Source organism: Akebia trifoliata, chromosome 3 (assembly GCF_017979445.1).
Source record: "Akebia trifoliata isolate Shusen 1 chromosome 3, ASM1797944v1, whole genome shotgun sequence".
NCBI classification, from domain to species: Eukaryota; Viridiplantae; Streptophyta; class Magnoliopsida; order Ranunculales; family Lardizabalaceae; genus Akebia; species Akebia trifoliata.
The window spans coordinates 26,561,577-26,573,969 of NC_141377.1; positions in this window are offsets into that span (position 1 = coordinate 26,561,577).

The window sequence follows — 12,393 nt, forward strand, 5'->3', positions numbered from 1 at the left end:
GGGCACCTCACCTCTAGTATTTAGAACTTCGAACTCGGATGATAAGTGGGCAATCTCAGCTTGCATATCCCTTTCAGACTTAAGCCAAATAGCTCGGATACGACGATGATCTGCTTGAATCTCCTCTAGCCGGTCATGATAATCAAAGAAACGAGAAGCGCTAGGACGTGCGCGGGGTACGGTTGGTACTGCCACTTGGTCGAAAATAAGTTCTCGAATCCAATGAATGTAAGTCGAAAAATAGTGGCTTGCATAGATGGGATGATCCAAAACTTCTACTCGAGACCATTCTTTCACCAATCGACTCAAAAGTACAGTGGAAGAATATGACAAAGGGCCAACCAACTCACTGAAGTCCTAAGGAATGAGTATGCCTTGGTCATACCCAAATTGACGAAGAACACGAAGGGGAAAATACTGAGTGGCCCCATGAAGGCCTATCAAAACAAGGAAACGAGCCCCATCAAAAGCAATCACGGGGGAACCCTTCGGTTGGAAAGCCCCAACCCACCTAACAGCCTCGTCTCCAAGATTGCACAAAAAAGAATGACATCCTTCTTTTCCACCAGGAAACATGGGAAGTTCTCGTCTCGCCATCATTGCCACCAAATCCGCATTCACACAAAAGGGACGATGAATCACTTCCGTGGAAGGCATATGATCCATGAACCAAAGTTACAAGAAAAAGGAGTATTCTAACCATACAATCTTGAAATGCGAAAGATAGATAATCAAGATAATTTAAATAACTCAATTTACCTGCAAAAAGGGGGCACATCCACGAAATATTCGATCTTTCCCAGTCGAACAAGCAGTAAGAGATCGAAACATCTCGCCTAAAAGCATAGGGGCCACTCGGCACCCCTGACGAATCTGTTGTATCACACTGATGAGGGAGAGGTCCACGAATTCACCTTCTCTCGAAAATAGCAATTGACCAACCACCACGAGGGTCAAAGAGTTAAATCGGAGCAACGGTTTATCATTCTCCAAGTAACGCTCAAGGAGAAAAGACTTGGATACTCTCAACAAAGTTGACTCACCATCCGTGATTTTCAAAAATTTCTTGTTAATCCCTAAGAAATCTGAGGCCTCCCCCTTATATCCTTCTCTAAGAGGCGGGACCACCACCATGCCCGAAAAAGAAAGGCCCAAAATCACCTCCATCTCTTCTCTGGTAGGGGTCATTTCATGTTCACCAAAGCGAAACAAGTTAAGATCGGGAACCCAGCATCCCATCATAGCCTCAATAAGACCCCATTGCAAAGGGACCATAGGCAAGGAAAGAGTGAATCCTTGTTTGTTAGAATCCCATTGAGCTTTATCTTCATTAGCCATAATCTCTAACCAATGTTTCAAAAAAAAGTCAACAATAGCATACCTTTCGAGGTTGGGAAGACCAAGATTACTTGTATGCTCCCATGAGTGGGGAAAGAGCTTGGAATCACGAGATCTGGGTTGACCTGGGTTTTGGAGCGCTTTGTGGGCTCCATGGCTAACTTAGGTCGAAGATAAGACAAAATCGCGAAACCACGGTATCTTTAAAATAACGGAGTCTACTGGTCCGTTTATAGTCAACGGACTGAATAAATTTCACTAAGTCCGATTTTTAAAAGCGGACTAAACATATGTCACACAGTCCTGTCATAGAGAAAGGACTACATAGATTTTACCTAGTCCGTTCTTAAAGAACGGACTGAACTGATTTTAGCTAGTTCGATTTTAAAGACCGGACTGCAATGGTTTCATTAAGTCCAGCTTTAGAAAATGGACTTAGAGAATTGAAACCATTCCGCTTACTTCACGGATCCAGACCATTAATCTCATCATTGGCCATAAAAAATAAAAAAAAATAAAAAACTCAAAACACGGGAGAATTTGGATGTCAAAAGAGAAATATGCACTAAAAGAAGTACAACTTGTACAAAAAGGGGTACAAATGTTTCCATACATCGTCGATAAAAGTCAAATGATCATAATATATATATAAATAATACAAGTATCATGATGTATCCTAATGAGACCTATGGCTATCTGAACCAGGGGTAGGGACATCTGGAGGGAAGGAGTCAATACCCGAAAGATCAGCATCACCCATGCTCGAAAAGAACGAACCCGTGCCAGAAGAGGAGGGCAGGCCCCGTAGCCTAACTCGTCCCTCAGAATCAGCAGCAAAATACTCTCGATCCAATGCTGCATCCTCATCGGTCGTCCTAGCAAAGGTACCAGGCTCAAAGGCAGGGGCAGAAGGGCCAGCAGCAGCAGAGGCCTGGAAGGCAATAATAATCAGATACAGTCCATATACAATCCAAATGAGCAATTAAAAAATAAATCAGATACCTGTGGGGGAGTAGGCGGACGAGCAGAAGTACTCGCTCCGTCACGATGGCGATAATAGTCCTGAAACACCACCAAGAGAGAAGCAACAGTTAGACTAAGAAATACACAATCAATGGGACTAAGGAAATGTAACAAGTATTATACCAACTCGGCCTGCAGCCTAGACTCTCTCATGGCCATCTCTGTCTGAAGAGACAGTATGCGCGCCGCCTGAGACTCCACCTCTGCCTAGGCAGCTCGCCACCTACCCTCCATCTCAGCGCACCGGGCTGCCTGTGCCTCGATCACCTCATAGCCTTCTCGGAGGCGACGAAGTTCATCAATTTGTCAAAAGTTGAAGCATAAGGAAACATCTATAGAACGAAACAGGGTAAATACGAAGGAGAGAATCAGAAGCTACCGTATCATCATGCTCCCTAATCAGAATGCCCCCGATCTCGATAACCCCAGCTCGAATAGGCATGGGTGGCATCAAACAGCCAATTGAAGCCTCTCGGAACCATCTGATATAGTCGCCCTCGGCTGACAAGCCACGTGCTGAGACACCACCAACCTGAGCAAAATAATCATCAACGGTCATGTCTGCTACAGGCGGGGCAGGAGGAGCAACCGGAATCCGCAAGGACCGATCATGCTGAAAAAATAATCGCTCCCCCAGGTAGTATACGTAGGAGATGCGAACAATGAAGCACGGGTAGATCGTCCGGCATAGATCTCGTCGAAAAGCAGCTCGAACCTCCCGACGCTCTTGAATAGAACGGGGCAGATCCTGAAAAGTAACAGAGAATATCTTCAAAACAAGATAATCAGAACATGGCATATGCAGAAAAATGAACAAAACAACAGAAAAGATCAAGTACCTCCTATAGGTGACACCGATCAAAGTGAGCTCTGGCACTGCGGGAGTTACTCTTGACTGTCCGATAATCCCGAGTTGCCCAAAAAGTTCCAAGAGGGAACCCCTCGTCTAGATGACGCATAGTCGGAAGATAGTACAGGAAATGTACGTGTACGAAGAGCTGAAAGAAAAAGATAGAATCAGAGAACCGGCAAACCAAAGTGGACGAAACAACAAAGAGGGTAGGAGAGAAGGTCACCTCAATAAAGGGCCAGAAGAATCTAGCAGAGACTCCACCTCTGCGAGGGCAGGTGATACCCTCAACCACTCTATCTAGGCCACCAATAATAGTGCCATAGATAAGACTGCCCCAATCCCAGTCTTCGACTCTCTCAATATCCCGAAGAAATGGGAGAAAAGTGATGAAGACAGTAGAGTAATCCTTTAGAAAGAAACAGCTCCCGAGCATACAGAGGAAGGCTATGCGAAAAATGGCAGCAAAATCATTATCCCTCATCCGGGATGTGCGTCCGCGCTGTCCCATCAAACCCCATAAGTAGCTCATGCTAATGCGGCCCAACTTGCCCACTGATCCAATAGGGATGTATGGGGTCCCTAGCAAATCAGCAATCTCCTCTAGAGGTAGAAGATGTGGCTGAAGTGCCGGAAGACACCCTATTTTTGCATCTGCCTAATTCGACAATTCGTCACCCGATTACCGTGAAATCCTAATGATGATCACAAAGAACTCGAAGGCTTGTGAGTACTGTCCCTGATTCCCATCGTATCCACTCTTTTCATCTCCCCTACTCGTTACGACTCAACATAGAAATTTACGCACGTTTAGGATCGTCACACGTCACACCCGATTTAGCAAGCACGCACGCTTAGTCTCGCCACATAGTTCGATAACCTAGAGACCTCACCACGCTAGGAAAATACGACTTTGAAACATAGAAATAATCACGTTGGGACTAGAAGAAACCTCATGCCAGAATTCATAAAAATCCGTAAAAATTGACAAAATGACGAAAATACCCTTCATAAATTTTGGACCTCCGAAAGAGCTTGAAAGTGTCTTCATTGCACTCAGAACATGATTTCGAGTCCCGACCCAAACCGACGAAAACAGAGAAATTTAAGAAAAATCATATAAATGACTGAAATACCCCTCGACCTCCAAACTCAACTTAGAAATCTCGATCCTTAGGAAAATAAAATTAAAAATTAAAATTAAACAGTTAAAACTTAAAATTAAAAATTAAAATCAAATAAAAAAAGTAAACAATTAAAACTTAAAAGTAAAACAAGTAACATCTAATTCAAAATTAAATAATTAAAACTCGAAATTAAACAAATAAAATTTAATTCAAAATAAAAAAATTTAAAATCTAATTCACAATTAAACAATTAAAATCCAATTCAAAGCTAAACAATTAAAATTTAACATCCAATTCAAAATTAAATAATTAAAACTTAAAATTAAACGATTAACATCTAATTTGAAATTAAATAATTAAAACTTAAAATTAAAAAATTTTAAATCCAATTCAAAATTAAACAATTAAAATCAAATCAAAAGTTAAACAATTAAACTAATAAAATTCAAATTAAATTCAAATCAATAAAATCTAAAACAAAATTTTTAATCGAAACTAGAATAGACCAATCACAAGTTGAGTTTACTGTGCTACGAGTAGCGGGGAATCACCCCGCCATCATTTTCCCCAAAGGAAAGGACGCGTATAGAACAAAAAGAAAGAAGAGAATTTTTAGAAAGAAATAAAAAAACAAAAAAATAGAAAGTAGCTTTCTATTTAAGAGAGAGAACGTTTTCTCTCTAGAGGATCTTCTTCCTCTCAACGTCCTTAGGCTGAACGGACTGTCATCTTCTTCCTCTCAACATCCTTAGGCTGAACGGACAGATCTTCTTCTCTTTTCACGTCTTCTTCTCTTCTTCTTCAACATTTCTCTTTCACCTCTTCTCTTCAATCTCTCTCTCTCTCTCTGCTCTCTCTCTATTTTTAGCCAAGTTCTCCAACGTTTTTAGCCTTCTTCACCAGCATTTTCAACCTTCTTCTCCAACAGTTCCACTGCAACTCTCACATCATTCATCACTCTCTGCCTGCAACACCTCCAACAGCACTCCCAGCCCTCTTTATCACGCCCTCTACACCTCTCCAGCCTTCTCTGTGTCTTCGGTTCATCTTCGACAACTTCCCCAACAGCATAACCACGTCTCTGTTCCCCTCTCTGCACAGTACCACACCCCAATACAGCCACGTTTTTGGCTGAACCTGAGCGCCCCATTGCCGTCATCCTCTTTTCCCCACGTATTCAACACAACCTTGCTCTCCTCTCCACGTCCTCAACCCAGTCCCTGTCTGCATTAACCTCCTTCTCACTCTCAGACCTCCATTCTTTCTTCATCTTCTTGGCAATTACAGCAGCCACCATCATCAGCACCAGCACTCCATTGCAGTACCTTCACTGCAGGGCACACCACCACAGCCATCACGTCCACTGCTGCTACATCCTCGCTATATCGTATATCAGAACATCCATCTCTCTATCCTCGTTTCTTGGCAGCGGATATTCACAAGCTTTGGAGGTCCTATCTGAAGGAATCCGCCCTCATCGTCTGTCTCTATAGGTAAGTTTTTTTTCTTTTTTTATTTTTTAGTATACATCTTTATTTTTATGTCAATAGGATTAAGAAGATATTGATCTATGTATTTTTTTAGTTTTTTTTTATATTTTTTATATAAGTAGGACTAGGAAGGTATTTTTGTTTTATGTAGTGTTTTTATGTTTTTCATATCAATAAGGTTAGGATATTTTCTTTTTATACTCTTCTCTATGTTCTTTGTACTTTTTATTATTAGAAGAATTTTCTCTTTTGTATTATTTTTCACTATTTATTCGTCTTTGGATATCAATAGGGCTAGCTAAATGTTCATTGTGTATATTTTCTTAATTTTTTTATTTTTGTATTGTTTTTGCATATTAATAGGTTAGGGAAATATTTTTGGGTCTGATATTGCTTGTTTTTATTTGTTAGTCTTTATTTTATTTTATTTTTTTATTTTCGCATGTTGATAGGATTATAGGATTTTTTTATCATGGTTATTATGATCGAGTTGGATGTGCACGATCTATGATGATGTTCGAGTTCTTTATATTATTTTAAGGTTTTTCCATGTGATCAACGTACTCCTTGAATTGATAATTATGCATGTTATTGAATGATAACTATTTTTGAAAAATCAAAAATCGTGAATGCATGTCCGTTTGATTATTTTTAGAATTGGTTGAATATGGGATTCTTTATTATTATTTTGTTAATTTCCAATTTGAGGATTCATCATAAATTCATAATTCCTTGATTTGGAAACTCCTATTTGTAATCCCATTGGAAAATTCATATTTGAAACTTTCTGATATAGAAATTGCATAATTGTCTATTTAAGGAAGGAATATATTTATAAATTCCTATTTTAGGAATTTTACTTCTCATCAATTTCTAATTTAGATGATTTTGCAATTTTGTATTTAGAAAGTTCATGAATTTAGAAGTTTCTAACTCAAAATTGCGATCTTTGGAAATTTTCTATTTCGGGAATATTCCATTTTTTAAGAAATTTCTAATTTGGGAATTCTGCATATATCTCTTGAAATCTGATTTAGAAAATTTTATGTTCCTAATTTGGAAGTATTATCAGTCCCAATTTGGCAGGTTTCTATTTGTAATATTCCCATTCAAAACATTCTCATGATTTTCTATCTTGGACAGTTTGAGGAATACTTGCAGGTGGAGTTTCTTAATTAATTTCAGGTTATGGAGCTGATTAGGGCTTTTTCAAACCCTCCCATACTTTGTGGAATTCAAAGAAGAATCATGTGATAATTGGGATAAATTTTAGCCATGGGATTTGGTTGGAAAATCCAACATGAATTGATGATGATGATTGGACTGTGACCTTGACTGTAATTTTTGTATGTTGACCGTAGGATGATTTTGGATCGTAGTAGAGACTGATCATATTGATTGGTGGGTTCGGTGCCTAATACCTTTCGAAACCCGTAATCTGACCCCTTACCCATACCTTTGATCCGTGGATCGACCCATTATCCATTTGGAGTTATTTATGGTTCCTAGACCTAAACTAGGTGGCGACTCCCTTCTTTTAAAGTCCCCCATTTAATAAATCGGACCCCTATCCATTATTTAGTGAAAACGGGTCGAGGCGATTTCAGTGCCTCTCCCTCCATCACTAGCCCAGTGATCGCCATAAAGTCTGAAGGACGGATGCCAATCTCGGTCTCTGGCATATGAAACTAATGGGTGGCAGGAAACCAATGCTCCATCATGGCTATAAAGATCGGCCGATCAGCTCTAAAGTAAGGAATCCGCAAAAAGGCTCCAAAGCCTGCACAGGTGAACTGTCCCCATAGATCCTCGGAAAAGAGTTTGTATACGTCCAAGAATCTCTTCCGATTACCACGAAAATGACCTCCAGGGAAGGGAATCGACTGGTCCATCCTCACAAGCATGGATACATGTCTACTCAGCCCAGTCAACAATGACGTATCAGCAACTCACTCCCTGACATGAGCTGGAATCTCCACTCTAGCCGCTGCAGTAGCTCTCTCAGTACCCGGAGCTCTCCCTCCACTCGCACTACTATCTCTGGTGGTGCCCTGTCCTCTGTCACCTAGTCCACCTGGCACCCTCCCAACAGTAGCAGTAGGCCTACCTCTAATCGGACGCCTCGAAACTCTAACCTCCCTCTCACTTCCAGGGGAAGACTCACTAGAAGATGAAGCCTCGTCAGGAGAACTATCAGAAGCAACAAGAACGAACGAAAAAGACCCCTCTGCATGTGACACTGAAGCGGCTCTAGTATCGAACCGGGTCCGGACAGCAGGCCGAGCATCCTCCTCATCCCCCTCAAAGGCAACAGTAGACCTCCGAGCACAACCCATCTACTCAAACGTAAACACTCAGCGCTCGACAGAACAAACGCTAGAACTCGCTACGCCTTAAACGCTTCAACAAAACAATAAGTCAATGAACCTTCCCTAATCAACAAAACAAATGCTAGGATTCGCTACGTCTTAGATAAGACTACAAATCAACCTAAAATCACCGATCAACTAAAAATCATTACCAATCTAACCGATCAATGATCAACTAAAAATCATAACCAGTCTTACCGACCAACAACAATTAAAAATCTCAACCAATCTAATCAATGATCAACTAAAAATTATAACCAATCTAACCGATCAATGATCAACTAAAAATCATAACCAATCTCACCAATCAACAATAGTTAAAAATCTCAATCAATCTAGCCAACCAATAATCAATTAAAAATCAACAATCAAATAAAAAAATCTCTCAACCAATCAACAAACCGTTAAAAATCTTAAACCAATTAAAAATCTGAATCAACAATCACATCAACCAATCCAACCAATCAACCATCAAATAAAAATCCCAAGAAATCAACGAACAATTAAAAATCTTGATCAATCTAACTAGACAACAATCAACTAAAATATAAACCAAATTAATAAATTCGAAATTTTGATAAACCACCAACACGACAACAGAATTAAACAATCCATTTAAACCTTAAACTGTAACAAAACGTAACAAATCAATCAAATAATTCATTTGAACCTTAAATCCATTAATTAAAATCTTTAAATCCACTCAAACCTTAATCCATTAAAAACCTAAATCAGATGGTCAAGAGGAAAAACCTCAATCAATCAAATGCAAAACTTTCAATAAACCATCAGTACCTCGATCAACAACCCAAATCCCTAAAAGTCTAAAACAAACTCAAAACCCATCAAACAAGTGCAAAACCTTGACAAACTTGAAACCATAATCAGAAAAATAGATCCTACAAAACCTTTCAAAACCACAACTTATCAAATAATCAAAATCCTAATCCACAATCAAGGTTCCAAGCCAAATCAACAAACCACAAGCCTCCACAGCCAAACCCAATCGAGACAACTCACAAACAACATGATAACAGCAGCATGGTGTCAAAGAAATACAGAGGACAAAAGGAAAAGAGGGGGAGGGGAAGAAAGACTAACTCACAAGGAAAATCCAAGCGCGCACCTAAGTATGATGCCAAGAATCCCAACAAATGCTCACCTCCGTCAAGCTTTGTTGCCCAAAATCCACACCGTCCACGAGAGTACACAACAGCCAACAGAGAGAGAGCAAGAAGAATAGAAATCAAGAATGTGAGAAGGCAAGAAGGTGAGAGGGAAAAAGAGAAAAGAGAAAGAGTGAAAGCGACAACGTGCGAAGAAGACTGTTCGAATTTGGGTAAATAAAGGTTCTGGTCCAATCATTATGAACGGACTAACATAGAGTTGATCAGTCCGGCTTCTGAAAGTGGACCAATAGGATGTCATTTAGTCCGACTTTTATAAGCAGACCATCAAGGGAAAATTCAGTCCGCGGATACAAAACGGACTTCAAAAAAATAATAATAAATAATAATAATAATAATAATAAATAAATAAAAACATAAAAATATATATATATAAATAAATAAATAAATAAAAATATAAAAAATAATAATAATAATAAATAATTATAATTATAAATATGATCCAAAGATGAGAAGTTTCAAAGCTCGAAATCAACAAGGGAAAAGGATGAATGTATCAAAATTGCATGGTTTAAAACATCAATCACTTTCCAAAGTTCATCAAAAAAATCAACCCAAGGCTTCAAACGAGCTCCGCACCATGAAGTCAAGGGTTTCAAAAAGGCTAGCCCTGTCAGACCATGTGCTTGGGTAGCCACATCTTACAAAAATCTTCAATCCATCCAACGTTTTTAATCATCAAACGATAAATTATTTTGGATTTATGCAAATAAAGGGTTTAATTTATTCTTTGTAATTCTTTGCAAGCAACTCCTGCAAAGAGAGGCAGCTGTAGACACCCCAATTTGCACGAACTCGTTAGGAAAATCCAAATCTCCTCGAATTGATTCCGAGTTAGACTCAAGCCTCTCAATGGACCCACATTGCCACTTGACATCATATTCATACATACTTATTGCACCTCATATCATTGCATGCCCATACCTTGTCCCTAATCCACTTTAAACATATGTCTATCACCCATATCCTAACCCAAGTCCATAAATAAAGTCCATATCCCAAATCCAAAACCAAGTCCATATCCTAAGCCCAAACCAAAGTCTATATCCCAAACCCAAAACGAAGTCCATATCCTAAGCCCAAAACCAAGTCCATATCTTAAGCCCAAACCCAAGTCCATATCCTAACCCAAACCCAAGCCCAACACCAAGCCCACTCCAAGTCTATTCTCTCACCCCTTCATAAGATGACACATGTTGATACCTCATAAGCTTCCAATACCCAATGTATCATCTAATTGGAAGGTCAACTTCCCTATTGTGAAAACTTAAGAATGCCCTTTCTCAAAAGGTGTGGTCAAACCAAAAAGATACTTTGGTCTTTGGTAATAATTCATAAAGTTGAGAAAATTTTCAATCATACCCTCAAAAGGTGAGAATCTTCAAGTACATACATGGAGTTCTCCCATTAGTCCATTTCAAAATTATACTTTCACCCTTGCTTTATCTGTTATTTACAAATGAACCAAGGTCCAATTTTCACCTACCACTTCACCTTTACACATATCATTCTCCTATTCACCTTCCCAAAAGTATTTTTGTTCTCCCATTGGTCTATTTCAAAAATACACTTCCACCCTTGCTTTATGAGTTATTTACAAATGAACCAAGATCTACGTTTTACCTACCACTCCACCTTTACACATATCACTCCCCTATTCATCCTCCCAAAAGTACTCTTATTCTCTCACCTCTATTTATTAAAAAATCAAAGATCAAATAATGCTTTTAGGATTTCTTCACAAATGTCATCTTTACCCTCATACAAATGAAAAATCCAAAAAGAAATAACCTAAACCCCATGTCCCTTTTCTTTATTTTTAGGGTTGAACCACTTTATCCCCAAAAGTTCTCTAAAAACTCTATAAATACTCTCATTTTCTATGAACAACTCATGCTCTAAAGCCCCCATCTCTCAACCTAAAACTCTACCAAAATCTCTATTCATCTATCATTTCCTAACCTTCAACTCTCTCACCCCTCAACTCCACCCTTCAACTCTCAAGTTCATCTCTCAAGCTCAAGTTCATTCAAGACTTTCAAAAGGGACAAGGTGGGACAATAGTTATTTATTTATCTTTTAACTTGCATCTTCTTCTTCTATCCCTCTCTTTTTATTTTTAGAAACCTTTAGGATGTAATGGAGAACCCTCCTTCATCTCGAGTAGATTGAACCTCAACCTTGAGCATGGAATGCTTAAGGTGGTTTGGTTGAAAGGATGGAGATTGAAGCCCTTTTTAACCCATTCTCATGTCATGCATCATAATGTACACTATGCACACACATCACACATGTTTGGCTATGATGAAGAATTGAGTAGCTCTCTTAATGGGGCTAAAATACTAAGTTTCTAGCTAAGCATGCATGCATTAAGGTTATGAATCTAAAGGGAACTCCATTCATGAAACTTCTCTAAAATCCTAAACCAACATTCCAATTCATATAAAAATGTGATGACTTTATGGGATATCCTCTCCTATAGGATATTCCTCATGTCTACACAAATATTAAATCATCTTTCAAAGGGGTACATACACACTATGTGCACCCACCCACTTTATGCATCTCATGCATTTTGCTTGTTCTGTTAATCTTTTAAAAAATGGTCAAATCTAAAGGTAACCACCATAGGTAGAGAGAATGGGGTGCTTAACACCTTCCACATTCTCTAACCGAATCCCCTTACTTAGATCTTAGGTAGACCATACATTTTCCATGATTGAGAGTCACTACAATGCCATGAAAAAATGGTTTTCAAAATAATCAATTCGGGTGCCCATTCACACCCATTTCCAAAAAAGAATCGTGGCGACTCCAAACAACGTAGCATTGAGGTTCAAAGATGAACATTCTCATGTCTACAAACACAAATAACAAACAAAAAATGTTAGCTTGAAAATAAAAGTCTTTTGTTTTTTTTTTTTCAAAATGACTGAGTTGACACAGGGTTGAGATGATTTTTAGAGATAGGTGATGTGGGTAAATGGTTTGTTAAAGAAAAGTGATAGG